Genomic DNA, 18,215 nt, shown 5'->3' with positions numbered 1-18,215 from the left:
ACATATGAGAAAAAGACTAGAATATATTCGTTAGAAATGTTAGGAAATTAATATAATAATGGTCAGGATCCTGAGATATGTCCCGAATCCTGGAAGTTATTGAAGACCCGGGATCCTGAATAGGGTTGAGGATCTTGGCCCTAACAATTGCCCCCAAATTATACCTGCGAAATATATGGTGGGATGTCAAGTCCACCAAGAAAATTACACCCTTTGTTTGCAAATAAAACGTAATATAATGGTAAAAAGGGATATCGATCCTCAGGGAAATGGTTGTATTCAATCACTAATGCAATCCAATAGAACTAGTGTAAATAAACTAACTAACTACAATTAAACTAAAAGGGGGGTGTTGTGATTGCTTGAAAACTAAAAGACTTGAATAACTAAAAAGCTTGCAATTAAGCAAGATGGTGAGATGCTCAAATATTGGAGAGAATTGGTTAACCAAGGCAATTCAACACAATGAACATTTGTGTGTTTATCATTAGGATTCAATATGAAGCTTATCATTCATCCCAAATTGGTTATAGCAATCTCGAACCATGATATTCCAAGATTCCTCATAGGTAGTATGGAGGTTAGGGAAGCCCACACCACACCTTCTTAATCAAAATCAAGGATTCACTTGAACCCAAGAAGTTGATTAGCCTTAAGAATAAAGGAATCCCCAATTGCTAGAGGATGTCAATGCTTACACATCCATAAAGGAGTCATGATTATAAGCTAGAGATGATATCTACCATCGTAAAGCCATTTTTCTAAGTAAATTCAATGATTCAATGTTAACACAAAGAAATAAACCAACAATTGCTCATTCAAGTACCAAGCTCATGATCAAAGTATTAAACAAGCATAAGAAATATGAACTAGAATAATGAACATAAAATAAATGACAATTAAGCATGAATCCTTCAAAACCCACAAATATCCAAGGGTTTTAGCCAAAGTTAACCAAAATAGAGAAACTAGCCACTCATGGCAACAAAATAACAATCACAAAAGTGTTTTTGCATCAAGAATATACCAATTACATAGAAAGATGAGAAAAATGAGTATCAAGCTCCAAAAATCGCCTCTAATGGTCTCCAATGGTGGAAAATCGAAATGTTTGCTGAAAGACCTAACCCCCAAGTAAATTGTGAGCAAAATGACCAAAATTCCCAAAAGTGTGCAGTTGCGCGGGTACCCTCGCAAGTGTTGCGCGACTGAGACTCCACCCTCGCAAATATTGTTGGAATGCTATTGGCTCAGTTTTCCCCACTACACACCCCACTACCCAAGATTCCCTTGGTCCCCTCCATGCCTCACATGATTCAAATTTGGTCAATCATCTTCAACCTTTAAATATGGATAGACTAAGCCCAAAATAAGAATCCATGACCCATCTTCACAAGCCCACTTCAACCAAGTCTTCAACTTTTTAAGCCCAAATCTCCTTTGATGGATCCGTAAAGCCCAATAATGCATCGAAAAGCCCAACTCTAGTCAAACCACAACCGCAACGAGCTCCAAAACCCTGCAAAATATCTCATGCAAAATAGAAAGTACCCGACACGATCCATGATAAAGAAAATAAAGAATATATAATGCAATTCCAATAAAAAAACCTAAAAAAAAATCTAAAATAAACTAATAAAAAGAAGGAAATAAAATAAACTATCAATATATCAAGTTAATTTCTTAATATGTAAAGGTATAAGTTAAATAAAAAAGAAGGCTAAAGATCTTGAAGTTTTAACGGATAGGGAAATTTTAATCCCAGCGGACAGATTTCTAGCCGTTGAAATAGGCATAATTATCTGTCAAATCACCTTCCAGACACTATTGAATATCTTCGAAGGAACTTTACCTATTCCTTTTCTCCCAAATTTTCATCGTCTTTAGTCAAGGGCAAGAAAGCAAATCGCACGTGCACAAGCATCATCGTTGTTCCCGATGATGATTTTGTGGATCAAAAGGGCTTATATTATGAGGAAACTTTCTCCTTTGATGATAACAATATTGAAGCTTTAAAATCGGTTGGGGCTTTTTCTGCTGGCGCCGTTTTCAAGCCTTTTGATGCCAAGATTCAACCAGACTTTGTTTCTTCCTCTTTGGTTTTCTTTTCCGAATATCCTTTCTCCCTAGCTCTTTCTTATCCTGTTCCTGGAATCATTTCTGAGTTCTTTGAGATTACTAAAATTTCATACATTCAAGCCATGCCGGTGGTTTGGAGGATCCTTTACTGGATCGATCAACTAAACCGTTCTATGGGGCTTAACATTGGTTTGAACTAATTAGCTTATATCTACGATGTTTTGACCTTCGGGAACTCTCATTTTTTACTTAAATTCAAAACTGATAAGTCACCCCTCGTTCTAAAGTCCAAGCATAACGATGCCGCTTGGAAAGGAAAACACTTCTTTGTGAGACGCGATTCCATTCCCGATGGAAAACTCTTACCAAAGTCCTGGGTTAAAACGGTTAGGGTTTCATATTATTATACTTAGGATCCTGGAATTCACACTTCTTATTTTGTTTGATTTTTTGCAGCTTTCAAGTTTGAAGAGCTCTTCCCTCCCTCCCCCCCCCCACCGAAGACACTGAAGACAAGATTGAGAGGTTCTTTACTCTGCCCGATATCGAGAGGTCATTCAAGTTTGATCAACCTAGTCATCAAGAGAGTTCCAATGCCATTATCCCGATGTCAACTGTTAAGGATCCTTGACTTTATTTCATTTTTTAGAAGGATCCTAAACTGATAAAACTCTTTCGCCATATTTAGGAGTAAAATCTACACGTTCTGGTGCTCGATTTACCCTTGCTGATATTGACTCTGCGATGTCCAGTGACCGACTGGTGGTCAAGAAAGAAAATACATCATCCTCTCTCCTTCCCAAGAAAGTTCCCATAGACATGACTGTCAAGACTCTAGGATCCCGAAAAAGGAAATCAGTTGCGGTTTTTAACCTGGAGAAACTGGAAACGGATGAGGCATTAAAGAAGTTGATCTACTTCTCGTAATATGTAAGTATCTTTGTGTTATCTTATACTTGCCTACAGTTTCCTCATCGTTGTCTTTTACTGGTGGATAACCATATTTCTCATTCCACCGAGGATCTTAAGGACAAGCTCGATCAAGCGAAACAAGCTCGATCAAGCGGAACAAGATTTAAAGGAGAAAGAAACAACCAGAAAGGAGCTTTTATAGAGGGTGGAGAAATTGGTTAAGGAGTGAGTGGAGAAAGAAGAGGAGCATGTAGCGGAGATTAAAGAAGTAATTGATGAGGCTAGGAGCAGTGTTGCCGAGGTGGTTTGGGAGGCAACGATCAAGTTGGCAGAGGATATCGAGAATGTTGGGTCCTGGGATTTAGCTGGATGGTGTGAGGCTCTGGCTAAGTTGATCGGCATGCCTTTCAATATTGGTCAGGATCCCATAGAGAAGAGGAGAAAAGAAGAGGAAGGAAGAGGAAGAGAAGACAAAGAAGGCCCCAGTTGCGGGTGCTCAAGCCTAGGATTAGGTTTGATTAGTTTAAAAACATTTTAATATATTGTGTGTAAGACAATATTTTGTTTTTATTTTTTAGGGGGTTGATGGGCAACCCCTTTTAATGATATGGTTGTTTATGTGTTATTTTGCATGATTGATGTGATTATAGAATCAAAATAGGTTAGGTCTTCAAAAGGATCCTCAGACTATTAGGATCCTAAAAGGTTCAGGTCTTACAAGAACTTTTTGGGGTCCTAGTAATCTGAGATAATTAATCAATATCTTAAACAATTAGGATCCTTAGAAAAGATGAGCCTTTAATTATAGCATAGGAGGGTCTTCTTGTTAGGAAAATAATAAGGATTGATAAAGCCTAATGACCCTTATGTATGGTCTTGGCCTTTAGAATTTTCCTTTAGACTTTTATCTTTCAGAGGTATTCTGTGTTGTAAGTCTTTTAGTTTCCCGCATTATTGTGTAGGGAGGATCCTTCTTTGGATGATCCAACTTAGGAGTTTGAAGAAGATCCTTACTTAGATTTCACTGGGGAAAACCCCACTTTAGAAAGTTTTGGGGAATATCTCTGCTTACGATATTCTGGGGAAAATCCCAACTTAGTAGATTATGGGGAAAATCCCACCTTTAGAAAATAACCGGGGAAATTCCAACTCATAAGATAACATGATAACGTTATAAGCCTTATAAATTTACTGGGGAAGATCCCATATTAAGATAACATGACAATGTTATAAACCTTAGATTTAAAATTCAGGATCTTAACATATGTTCAAAAGTAAGAGGGTTGCCAAGTTACTAAGCGTGAAATGATCCCCTTACTCACATCTCATAGTAAGATATCATGCTTCCAAGCAAGGTCTAGAAACCTAAACTCGTAAGAAAGAGGTTATTAACTCTTTAAACCTTATATGGGATTAAGTACCCTTAATCATAGGAGAGATGATCAATCTCTATTCGTAGTGGCCGGGATCCTTGAGCTTCTGCACGTTGCAAATGTTAGATTGGATGGGTGTTAGCCTGGCTAACGCCCCTCTGATGCTTAAGTCAATAATGTTCTTCAAAAAAGAAATAAAAGAATTCGAACAAAAGCAAAGGGTAAAGAATGTGTACCTTTGATCTTGTTGGAAAACGCAAGACTTTAACTTACATGAAATGTGCTTTCAAGTGTATGACATTCCAGGATCTTGTTAAGATGTCCCCTTCAAGGGTTGCTAGCCAATATGCCTCCTTTGATAGTAAGAAAACGCATCGGTAAGTCGATGTTATAAAACGTACTGTTGTGTATGGTTCAATGAATAGTTGGTACAAGCATATACTGTCAAAGTTTATTTGTTCCTTTTAGTCCTTGGAGGATTAAAAGCGATATCTTGGGCCCCTCAATGATTTTGTTTTGACCTATGTGTCGGGCCCGATCAGAGTTAAATTGATGTGTTCGATTAAGTTCTATGTCAAACAAATCAGAAATCGGGAAACAAACTGCTGGACAATAAGATTGACTGTGTTCCATGTGGTTGTCCGACTGATATCTTGAGAACAGAGGATTCTATGATCACTTGTCTAAAATGGTACGTCTAAGTTCGAAAAAGGCATTTAAGAGCCACGATTGCTAGTCGGATCCTGAGGTCATACTTGCAACTATAGTTATTAGACTTATCCAAGTGGGAGACTGTTGGATAAGGTGTCTAAGTCCATAACTATATTTGGTATGTACTTGACCCGAGAGTAGCATGGTCCATTTGGGTTGCACTTCACCGGGACAATTTGAAGGATGAACTTTTGAGAAGAGGATAATTATGATTTATTAATATATTATAAGTTCTAATATATTAATATGAAATCATATTATTTAATTAGTATTGATCAAGAATTAATTTGGAATTAATCTTGTGATCAAAAGAGACTAATTAAATATATAGGGATTGATTGTGTAAATCATTCATTCTTATAAAGTGGGCTAATGATCCATGATTCCTGATGTTGGGCTAAACCCATGCGTAACCCTAATGTAGCCACACTATATAAGAAGCCCTTTGGTTCATGAAATCGACACCTAGAGTCTTTGCAAGAGTGTGGCCGATTTTTGTGAGCAAAAGAGTTCTCTTCCAAGTCTTCCAAGTGTTAGTGGTGATTTATGATTCCACTTGAGGCATTCACACTATTGGTGCTAGGCTCTTAAAGCTCCAAGCAACAAGCTACAAGAAAAGGTATGTCATCTAATTTGTATTATTACCCAAGTATCAAAGTTTTGTATGCTAGTTAGGGTAATACCTTGGAAAGTTCAAGTTTGCATGTATAATAGAGAAAACATAGATCCAAGGTATTTAGGGTTGCATGTATAGGAGTGTTAGAATGCTCAAAACCCATCAGTGGTATCAGAGTCTAGGCTTGTTTTCAATTATACTTGATGCTACTTGCTTGGAAATGCTTTCAAAATAAAAAATCTGCTGTCTAGACAGTGGACTCGTCGAGTCCACTGGGGGACTCGCCGAGTCCCTTCACAAAACAAGCCAACTCGCCGAGTTTGTTCATACACTCGACGAGTTGGAGCCCCTAAGTGCAGATTTTCGAGTTTTAAGGCTGGAATTGGACTAGAATAATTACCCTAAATTGTTTTTGAACTTATAAACCTGTTTTTGATGTGGTAATGATCATGCTTATCCAATTCAAAAGATAATTGTCAAAATTTCATGTTTTGTATTAGTTTATATGATTAGTCTAATTACATGGAATTTGTTTGATTTGAATTATCTTGTTCATATGAGTTTAATCTAGAACTTGAACATGCTTGTTAGTTTAATTGATGATCTTGATGATTTTAATGGACTCCATAACTTGTCCTCAAGTTATGGAATTCTAAAAGTTTTTCATTTAGATGAATCATTAAAAATCATAGGTTATAAAAAAAATGAAGAGTCTCATTTTAAAGACCATTAAACTCATATGTTATGAAGTTGAAAAGTTTTGAAGAGTTTCAAAACTTGCCCTTAATTTTTGGAATTTGTAAAGTCACACATTAAAACTTTAATTCCAAACCCTAGAATTTTAAAAGTTTAAAATTTAACCCTTATACTATTAGAATATTATAGGTTTAATATTTATATATATGTATAAGACAAGTCGGTTTTACCGTTAGTAGGCCTCATTCACGAAGTCGGTCTTTAAGGGGGGTATAAGGTTACTGACGATAAAATGGTGGTTTAATGGGTGTCCACTCTCACCCACCGCTTCCTTGACTGGTGGAGGGTCGTTTGCCGAACGGGTAGGACAAAGAATATAATCCTCATTAAAATTATAAAGTAACTAAACCTTTTAATAAATTCCCAATCTTAGTTACTTTAGGAAAATGTGAAATTGATGTAATCCATGAAATTACACTTTACACCTTACCAAGTAGTTGATGGAGCGTGTGTAGTTAACCGACACATTAACTTGGACTAGTAAGGGTGGCAAAGGGTAGCTTAATGTTTATCATAAGGTCAAAGGAGCGTGTGTGGTTAACCAGCACATTAATTAAGGTGATAATTGACATTAAGAGTACCAATTACATTTGCATGGTTATTCACACCTTGTTTGTGATCCTCGGTATCCCAGTCACAAACCTGAAGGGCATAATCGAGATTTAAACATGCCGTTGAATTGTTCAATGAATCTCAAAGGATATAGGAGTTTCAATCCAATTAAAACTGAATAAACAATTTCGTTTTCATGGTGGAAATTGGTAAATCGTCATTTACCTACCTTCAGACATTTTGGGTGTTATATTAAGGACTCTTTATCTAATCTAAACTTTGTCTTTCTTTCTTTTCAGATGTCTTCCAACACTGCTTCGGGCTCAAACTATATCGGCTCCTTCTCTCTCATGAACCTTTGTGGGAGAGTCATCTTCGATGGGACTAATTTCAATGATTGGATTAGGAACATCAGGATGGTCACACGCTACGAGGACAAGGAATATGTCCTCGACAAGGAGCTTAAGGAAATCGATGAGTCTGCTGCTACTCCTCAGGAGATTGCTAATTTCAGGGCACATGAGAAAGATGCCACCAAGGTAGCTTGTATCATGCTTGCCACCATGTCTCCTGAACTCCAAAAGTCCTATGAGGACTTCTACCCTTTTGAGATGCACCAGGATCTGATGGAAAGATACCATCAGAGTGCTCGTCAAGAGCGGTATGAAATCATCTGCTCCATGATTACAACAAAGATGAAGGATGGTGAACCCATCACGGGCCACTTGCATAAAATGCAAAGGTTTGTGGACCGTCTGCTCAAATTAAATGTGAACTTTGATGAGGAGCTGGCTATAGACATTATTCTACACTCCTTACCTCCATGTTATGATCAGTTCCGCATGACATATCATATGAACAAGGAGGAAGTCACTTTGAGAAAACTTCAAGGCCTTCTGAGGACTGCCGAAAGTGGTCTCAAAGGTAAATCTGTTGTAACCACTCCTACTGATAATGCCCCTGTTCTGGCAATTGGGAAAGGTAAGGGGAAGAAGAGGAAGGATCCTTCCAAGAGCCGTAAGGGAAAGTCTCTTGATGGATCCTCTTCAAGTGGAACCAAAGGAGGTTCTGCTACTCCCTCGGCCATCCCAAAAGAAGCAGAGTGTTTCTATTGCCATGAAAAGGGGCACTGGAAGCGAAGCTGCCCCAAGTACTTGCAGGATGTTAAGGATGGGAAGGTTAAACCCACCCATGCAGATATTTACACTATTCTATCTAAAAACTCATCACACTCTAACTCTTGGGTTCTTGACACAGGTTGTGGAATTCACATTTTTTCTGATGTGCAGGGCCTAAAAAGAAGTAAGGACGTGGAGCACGGGAAGATAAACTTGATCATGGGGAATAGGAAGGTTTCACCTGTCACCAAGGTTAGAGTTTACTCTTTATTGCTTAGTAGTGGGTTAGAAATAGATTTGAATAATTGTTGCTACTCGTCTGAAATGCCGAGAAATGTTATTTCTTTTCATGGTTTGTACAAACAAGGTTTCACATTTTCATTTGATAATGAAATTGGTGGAATAAATGCTTATTATAATGGTGTTTTTTATTTTAAAGCATTACCTTGTAATGGTGTATATGAAACTGTGATGGTTGTAGACAACTTAGGAAATAATGTGTTGCATATCGATTCTTCTAATGATTTGGATAAGGCATCCTTGTGGCATTGTCGTCTTGGACATGTCAACAAGAAGCGCATAGGCCAACTCCAGAAGGCTGGAGTTTTGGAGTCATTCGACTTAAGGTCGGATGACACTTGCGAGTCTTGTTTGCTTGGAAAAATGACTAAGTCACCCTTCACTGTTTCTTGTGAAAGGGGTGAGGGTTTGTTGGATCTCATACACACCGATGTGTGTGGGCCCTTCAGAACCGCCACAAGGGATGCTAACCGCTTCTATGTGACTTGTACTGATGATTATAGCAGATATGGCTATATCTACTTAATCAAGCATAAGTCAGAAACCTTTGAGAAATTCAAAGAGTTTAAGCAAGAAGTGGAGAATCAGCTGGGTAGGAAGATAAAGATGCTCCGATCCGATCAAGGTGGTGAGTATCTTAGTATCGAATTCCTGGACTATCTTAAGGAGTGTGGAATTGTTTCATAGTTGACGCCACCTAGGACACCACAACTTAATGGTGTGGCTGAGAGGCGCAACCGAACCTTGTTAGAGATGGTTCGTTCCATGATGAGTCGAGCTTCGTTACCAATCTCATTCTGGGGGTATGCCTTGGAGACTGCCGCCCATATCCTTAATCGAGTCCCAACTAAAAAGGTTGCCAAAACACCTCACGAGATATGGACAGGGAAGGCTCCCTCGTTAGCACACATCAAGGTTTGGGGTTGCGAGGATTTCGTGAGGCGTGAGACTCACGACAAGCTCGAACCTCGGAGTGAGAGGTGTATTTTCATCGGCTACCCGTAAAATTCCTTTGGTTATCTCTTCTACAGACCGAGTGACAATGTTGTCTTCGTTGCGAGGAGAGGGGTTTTCCGAGAGAGGGAACTTATATTCCAAGGGGACAGTGGGAGGCAAATTGACCTTGAAGAACTTCAAGAGTTAACCGGTGAAGGAACCTCAAACGCTAGCGATCAACCTGAGGAGGAAACCCATGTCGATCCGATTGACGAGTCCGTACCTCTGAGGCGTTCTAGTAGAGTTAGTGTTCCACCTGTGTTATATGGTTTTCATATAACATCTGAGGGTGATACATTTATCAGTGATAGCACATTGATAAATTTGGATGAACCTAACAACTACAAGGAAGCCATGGCAGGCCCTGAGTCTGCTAAATGGAAAGAGGCGATGGACAGCGAGATTCAGTCCATGTATGACAATCAAGTTTGGAACTTGGTTGACAATGTATCGGGTCGTAAGACAGTCAGGTGCAAATGGATCTTCAAGGAGAAGACCGACATGGATGGGAAGGTACACACGTGTAAGGCGCGGCTGGTTGCGAAGGGCTTTACTCAAACTCTGGGAGTTGACTATGATGAGACCTTCTCACCAGTAGCGAAGATTAAGTCTATTAGGTTTATGTTAGCCATTGCTGCATTTCATGACCATGAAATATGGCAAATGGATGTCAAAACTGCTTTCCTTAATGGGAAGTTGGCTGAGGATGTTTACATGAGTCACCCAGAAGGTTTTGTCGATGCTAAGTACCCTAATAGAGTGTGTAAGCTTGAGAAATCCATTTATGGATTGAAACAAGCATCTCGTAGATGGAATCTTTTTTTCGATGAGAAAGTCAAAGATTTTGGCTTTTCGAGAAGTGAGGATGAGTCCTGTATATATGTCAGAGCTAGTGGGAGTATAGTTAGCTTTTTGGTAATGTATGTGGATGACATACTACTCATAGGAAATGGCATCCCAACATTGAAGGAAGTGAAATCCTGGCTTGGGAAGTGATTCGCTATGAAGGACCTTGGAGAGGCTGCTTTTATCCTAGGGATAAGGATATTAAGAGACAGGAGTAAGAGACTAATTGGACTTAGTCAAAGTACCTACTTGGATAGGGTGTTGAAGAGGTTCAACATGCATAATTCCAAGAAAGGTGACTTACCGATCCAGCACAATGCCAGATAGAGCAAGGCTCAGAGTCCGAGTACAGAGGCTGAGATAGCTGAGATGAGTCGATTACCATATGCTTCCGCTGTTGGCTCGATCATGTATGCTATGACTTGTACACGCCCTGATGTGGCCTTTGCTTTGAGCATGGTCAACATATATCAAGGGAATCCTGGCAAGGCTCATTGGAATGCGGTGAAAAACATTCTCAAGTACCTACAGAGGACTAAGGATTGGGTCCTTACACTTGGTGGGAGTGATGACTTGAGACTGGTGGGGTATAGTGATGCCAGCTTTCAGACCGACAGGGATAATTTTCTCTCTCAGCCGGGCTGGGTCTTTACCCTAAATGGAGGAGCAATAACTTGGAAAAGTTCCAAGCATGAGACTGTAGCTGATTCAACGTGCGAATCAGAGTACATAGCAGCGAGCGAAGCGACGAACAAGGCGATATGGATGAAGAACTTCATCGGAGACCTTGGAGTTGTACCAGCTATAAAGGAGCCTGTGGAGATTTTATGTGCCAGCGATAGTGCGGTTGCCTTAGCCAAGAACCAAGGGATCATGGCAGGTGCAGACACATCATCAGGAAATATCACTTCATAAGACACAAGATAGAAGAAGGACTCCTCGTGGCAAAGAGGGTATCATCAGATGAGAACCCGACAGATCCCCTCACGAAGGGACTGAGTAGGGTTAAACATTTACAGCATGCGAGGCGCATTGGGCTGAGAGATGATATTAGTTTTAATGATTAGATAGCTATTTCGAAACTTGTAATAGAAAAACTGTAATTGACATTTGATGCTTAAATAAAAGGTGTTTTTTATTTACTAGTATGGTAATGTCTCATGTCAATTGTTTTACTATTGTTTCATTTTGCATGTTTTGACTTCCAGAATAATTGAATTATTCAAACCGTCCATAGTCGATCATACTTTGGAAGTAGATCTATAGGTTAGAGAAATAGATCTGACCTCAGAAGGTCATATCAGTGTTGATATGGATGCAACTCGACGAGTCCATAATGGGACTCGACGAGTCGACTCGGGGTTGCCCCGCGATTCGTGACAGGTGTAACCCGTCGAGTGGGACGATGACTCGATGAGCCAAAAGAGGCTAGAAGGATTCAGAGAACCCGCATGGACTCGCCGAGTCGCCTTTGTGCACTCGATGAGTCGGGTCAAAGTTTGACCGTTGACTTTCGTTGACTTTAGGGTTCTGGTCAAGACTGATTCAAGAGAGTTCAGAGAGGGGTAGAATGGCCTTCTACCCAATCTGTAGAGATGAGATTATGAGAGAATATTGATCGGGAATGTTATTTGAATAATAGGAGGAGGCTAGGTCGGGACGTTGAGCACGAGAGTTTATCCGACTTCATTGGGGTGAGTCTTCTCACTATACTGTACCTGGAAGGGTACCTATGTATGACCGGAAGGTCTTGTATGCTATGAGATGTATGTGCTATATGCAGTTATGTGATATGTATGTGCTATGTATGTTATGTATGGTATGGACCGGAAGGTCAAGAGGTTACGGACCGGAAGGTCAATATGACATGGACCGGAAGGTCAAGAGGTTATGGACCGGAAGGTCGATACGGGTAGGACCGGAAGGTCTACTGGGATTCGGGACAGAATTCCCCTGAGACACATGGATCGGAAGATCCTACAGAGTTATGGCCTGGAAAGGCATATGTGTTGTATGTGGTATCTTGGGGAACTCACTAAACATTTATGCTTACAGTTGTTATGTTATGTGTTTCAGGTACTAGCGAGGATCGCGGGAAGGCGCCGGCATGATCTGTACACACTTATGGAGTTTATGTTATTGAGATTCTGGGACATGTTTTGTTATGACACAGTGGATACATTATGTTTTGTGATTGAAAGTAAGATTTAAAAATGAAAAATTGTTTTGAAAATTTACGTTGTTACAAGTTGGTATCAGAGCCTTGGTTTGAGGGATTCGGGTGCATCTTCGGATGAATCTGAACTCAAACTGAGGATTTGAGAAAGTTTTTCATAAGATAAACAATATTTCTAAGAGTGTAAAAGATTTTGAGAAAGGCAGAAGGAAGCAGTGTGTACGATCAGCCAGCGCCCGAACGGTGATTTCCCAAAATACCCTTACATTATGTGTTACGAGATATGATATGATCTGTTATGCATGCTAGAGTAGGCTAGGTATTCATATTAGGACTAGAGTGGCCTGATTTGTGATGCCTTAGCCTAGGAGATTACTGTTGCTTTGAGATGCTTCGAGAGGGAGTAGGTAGCAGTGAGGAGCTTATGAGAAGTCTACCGAAGGGTAGCCTATGCTTAGCGAGATGTAGGGTACTTGTGATCTGGGATCCTAGGAGGAGGACTTGGAATGAATGCTGATGCGGTGTGGAAGGTAGTATTGGGCTCGTACTACTGAAAACACCGGATTAGTGAGCAGTCCATGTAAAAATCCTTAGGGTACCAAGGAACAAGTAGGGTTGGGTGATCGAGTGCGAGGATACTCGATCGAGTCTCTGGTATCTTAGTGTTGTGTTTCAGAGACATCATGGTTGGTACGCCACACACACCAGAGAGCAGCGGTGTTAGCGATGATGAGATTCGCCGTATGATTCATGACGAGATGACCGCGGCGATCCGGAAGGCTAATCCGGAGGATGACGAGTAGCGGATTGAGAAGTGATGTCATGGTTCGAGTACCATGATAAGTAGCGGATTGAGAAGTGATGTCATGGTTCGAGTACCATGATAAGTAGCGGATTGAGAAGTGATGACATGGTTCGAGTACCATGATAAGTAGCGGATTCAGAAGTGATGTCATGGTTCGAGTACCATGATAAGTAACGGATTGAGAAGTGGCGTCATGGTTCGAGTACCATGAGTTGTAGCAGGTCGAGAGGTGATGTCATGGTTCGATTGCCATGATGTGAGGTGGAATGAGAAGAGGGAACATGGTTCGAGTACCATGATTCGTAGAAGATCAAGAGGAGATAACATGGTGCAGGTACCATGATTCATAGCAGATCGAGAGGTGGCCACGCGGTTTGAATACCATGACATGTGGCGGTTAGTATTTCGGTTTTTACCAGTTATTCCGTGGGGATTGTATAGACCGAGATCAGTGGTGAATGAGTATGGGGCCAGAAGTCCTTGATGAACAAGTTTTAGTGGAGCATCCCTTGAAAAGGGAAATCGAGTGAGCTCCGAGGGATTGAGGGTGATATGCCAGTTGGAGTCGCAAGACTCAGGGATGAGTAGGGATGGTGCATTATGGGAGAATACGGTCGGGGCTGGGCGACCGGCCTATAGTGGAGAGGTCACTTTCTCTGACCTGAGTGGTGTTATTTCTGTTTCCCGTGGGAGACGTAAGAGGTGATGAGATTTCGGTTTTTGAGTTTGCGGGTGAGCTCTGTGGGATTGCACGGATAGTGATCTCCAACTAGAGTATATGGCAGTAGGTCTGCCGCGAGGTAAGGGTATAGCTTGAACAGGTCGTCAGTGGGGACTGAGATGGTCAAGGACCAGGATACACCCTAATTGAGTATAGTAGGGCATGTGTTAGCTGCAGCGTCGGGCGATCAAGAAGAGTATATCAGGGCGGTGGCCCTTATTGTCTTTGATAGGTATTAAGAGTGGAAATATGGGTTCTGCTCTTATGATAAGTGACGCGATGGAACGTTGGTTGAGGAGTCGATGATAAGGAGTACGATAGATCATTACTTCCAGACTAAGAGTCAGGGTTAATACCAGACGGTTGTGGAGGTCCGGTGATGGAATGGTGCGAGATTCTTAATGACTAAAGGCAGTCATGGTAGGAAGTTCTGAGGATTTCAAATGGGTTTCGGGGCATTGGAGTTGCTCGATCTCTGTCAGGAGATCATCGAGTGTTGTGTAGCACCTTCCAGGAGTTGGTACGATGTTAACGGTGGAAACAGTCTGTGGGATAGATTGCTGGTGCACCAATTGGGGTTGGTTCGAACCCTAAGTGGGGGAGAACTGGGTATTTTATTGAAGGGATTAGAGATTTGATCGAGAACGGTTAGAGATCTGGATACGGAGAGATCGCCAGTGCGAACTCATAAGCGCAGGGTTGTTGGCGATTGAGACGAGGTGCAGAGCGAGATGATGCATGTGTTATGTTAGAAAAGGATGAGTGCCTCCACGGCAAGTGGCCGTTGATCGGAGACCTTGGGGTGAACGGGAATTCTTCAAGGTCATAATGGTGAATTCGAGATGGTTGGCTCGTAGGGTGTTTTGTTATGACGATTGCCGCCAGACATAGTGATGCATAATTTGGGTAAGTGCATGCACCTATCTATGTTTGACCCGCGGATTGTGAGCTAGTCAGAGGTTGTTGTGATGCTACGGGAAGCCGTAGTACTCACTAGTCAGAGGTTGTTGTGATGCTACGGGAAGCCGTAGTACTCACTAGTCAGAGGTTGTTGTGATGCTAGGGGAAGCCGTAGTACTCACTAGTCAGAGGTTGTTGTGATGCTACGGGAAGCCGTAGTACTCACTAGTCAGAGGTTGTTGTGATGCTACGGGAAGCCGTAGTACTCACTAGTCAGAGGTTGTTGTGATGCTACGGGAAGCCGTAGTACTCACTAGTCAGAGGTTGTTGTGATGCTACGGGAAGCCGTAGTACTCACTAGTCAGAGGTTGTTGTGATGCTATGGGAAGCCGTAGTACTTACTAGTCAGAGGTTGTTGTGATGCTACGGGAAGCCGTAGTACTCACTAGTCAGAGGTTGTTGTGATGCTACGGGAAGCCGTAGTACTCACTAGTCAGAGGTTGTTGTGATGCTACGGGAAGCCGTAGTACTCACTAGTCAGAGGTTGTTTTGATGCTACGGGAAGCCGTAGTACTCACTAGTCAGAGGTTGTTGTGATGCTACGGGAAGCCGTAGTACTCACTAGTCAGAGGTTGTTGTGATGCTACGGGAAGCCGTAGTACTCACAAGTCAGAGGTTGTTGTGATGCTACGGGAAGCCGTAGTACTCACAAGTCAGAGGTTGTTGTGATGCTACGGGAAGCCGTAGTACTTACTAGTCAGAGGTTGTTGTGATGCTATAGGAAGCCGTAGTACTCACCAGTCAGTTAGAGGTTGTGGTGATACTTCGGGAAGCCGTAGTACTCACTGGTTAGTGAGAGGTCGAGGTGGTGCTACGGGAAGACGTAGCACACACTAGTTAGCGAGAAGTTGCTATGGTAAAGTACTCTTTGATCAGAGCATGGCGCAGAGAGTTTTGGGCATGGGGTGGCCCTGATTGGTGAGTTTTTGGAAACCTGGTGGTCGGACCAGGGTCGAGATCGGGGTCTCCTCAATGTTAGGGGATCATTATGTTCTGAGTAAGGTGTGGTCATTGCAATCCGAAAGAATGGGATAAGTGAGGTACGCATGAGTTGCGAGAAATGAGTTCTGAGTTGAGTGCTTCGTTGGGACGAGTGGTTCCAACTCTGGGTCGGACCAAACCCTCGAGTTGAGTTTGGCTCTGGTGGTGCGTTGAATAGGTGAGATGATATTCTGGACTCTGAAGTGGGTTCCATGTTGAGGAGTATTGTTTGTCATCTGATGTCTTAGACCTGTGTGGGTCAGTACTCGGGTACGGGAGGTACCGCAAGTTGCATGGATCGATGAGTAACAGATGAAAGAGGTCGGGGTTGAGTCGATCTCCAGTTGGGGAGGTGGCATTCGCTTAGGGTTAAGCGAACTTCGTTATTCGTGTGTCACCTTGGGCCGATGTGGTTGTAGTAAGAAGGAAACCATGGAGACAGTTGGGGTAATGCAACGGATGACCCTGGAGGTTCAACTGTTGGGTCGAGATCAGATCTGGTACTCAGTGTTAAAAAGGTAAACGAGGGATGCAGCTGAGGCTTATGATTTTAGATGTCTGAGGACTTCTGAGCGAACACGATTCTCTTGTGTCAGAGAACAGGATGTTGAAAGTTTATTGTTCGGATGGATTCTGTTAGTAGTTCAGTGGATGAGCCTTGGTGGGATGTAAACCCTTTCGTTCCTAGGGGCGTGATTTAAACTGTTTTGGTACGTTGGTATGAGCAATCGCTAGCCGATTATCGGATTTTGTTTTGTGAGAATCAGAGGAGCAGTGAGTTGTCAGGGTTTGATGTTCAAAGAGCGAATATCATGATGATAGCGTGAGTGGAGGGTTTGGCGGCAGGCCAGGCCACTAGAGTTTCCCGATTCTGGGAAGGTCAGAAAGGGGTATTTTAGCGACAGAGGGGACAGTTTTGTTCCAAATTTGGAGTTCCTGGTCGGATGCAGGTATTCATGAAGAAAGATATCGTTTTGGTGTGAGGACCTCTCAGTGGTGCTTTTCGAGTGTTTGGTTTCTATCTATGTGGTTGAGGAGCGATTTCGAGGGCGACATCTAATTTAAGTGGGGGAGAATTGTAACATCCGGATTTCCAGGTATACTAAAGTTCATTTATCTTGAGTTTTATGGAGGGACTCGGCGAGTAGACGCTCGGACTCGCCGAGTAGGAGCACGCTTTTCTTGTCTGATTTAATGAAGGACTCGACGAGTCGATGCGTGGACTCGGCGAGTCTGCGCTGTTAAGTGAAACCCTAATTCTCGGGGCCTGTGCCCTATTTAAAGGCCTTTATGGCCTCCATTTGCGGCCAATGCACCCCTGAGAAACCCTAGAGAGCAGAGAGGAAGCTTGTAGTGCAAGAGGAGGGCTAATTCATCATTCTAAGTGTGATTTTGAAAGAAATAAGGAAGGAGGACAAACAAGGAAGATTGAGCAGCACAGATCTATCACTCATTTGATCAGAAGAGACTACTAGAGGTACTAATCTGTGCTCAATCTCGTGTATTTGGTGATCTACTTGAATCTAGGGTTTTCTTATGCCTTCTTTGGCTTGGATTCGAAGTATGTGAGGTCCCAAGGTGGAGTTCTTCTTAGATCTGGACCTTAAGAGGTCCAGAGAGTCCTATCTACCTTGCTTTTTGCTACTCCATTAGAGATATGACCCTAGGATGCCATTCTAAAGGTTATTTCACCCAAAGGAGCTTATTGGACATTGCGTGAGTGTAAAGGTCGGACCTTTACGTGATTATAGTGGTTGGGAAGGCCAGATCTATAGGTTAGAGAAATAGATCTGACCTCAGAAGGTCATTTTAGTGTTGACATGGATGTAACTCGCCGAGTCCATAAATGGGACTCGACGAGTCGAGTCGGGGTTGCCCCGCGATTCGTGATAGGTGTAACCCGTCGAGTGGGACGATGACTCGACGAGCCAAAAGAGTCTAGAAGGATTCAGAGAACCCGCATGGACTCGCCGAGTCGCCTTTGTGCACTCGACGAGTCGGGTCAAAGTTTGATCGTTGAATTTCGTTGACTTTAGGGTTATGGTCAAGACTGATTCAAGAGAGTTCAGAGAGGGGTAGAATGGCCTTCTAACCAATCTGTAGAGATGAGATTATGAGAGAATATTGATCGGGAATGTTATTTGAATAATAGGAGGAGGCTAGGTCGGGACGTTGAGCACGAGAGTTTATCCGACTTCATTGGGGTGAGTCTTCTCACTATATTGTACCTGGAAGGGTACCTATGTGTGACCGGAAGGTCTTATATGCTATGAGATGTATGTGCTATATGTGGTTATGTGATATGTATGTGCT

This window comes from Lactuca virosa, chromosome 1, assembly GCF_052849685.1.
Source record: "Lactuca virosa cultivar CGN04683 chromosome 1, Lactuca_virosa_CGN04683_v6, whole genome shotgun sequence".
NCBI lineage: Eukaryota > Viridiplantae > Streptophyta > Magnoliopsida > Asterales > Asteraceae > Lactuca > Lactuca virosa.
This window is presented reverse-complemented; position numbering follows the sequence as displayed.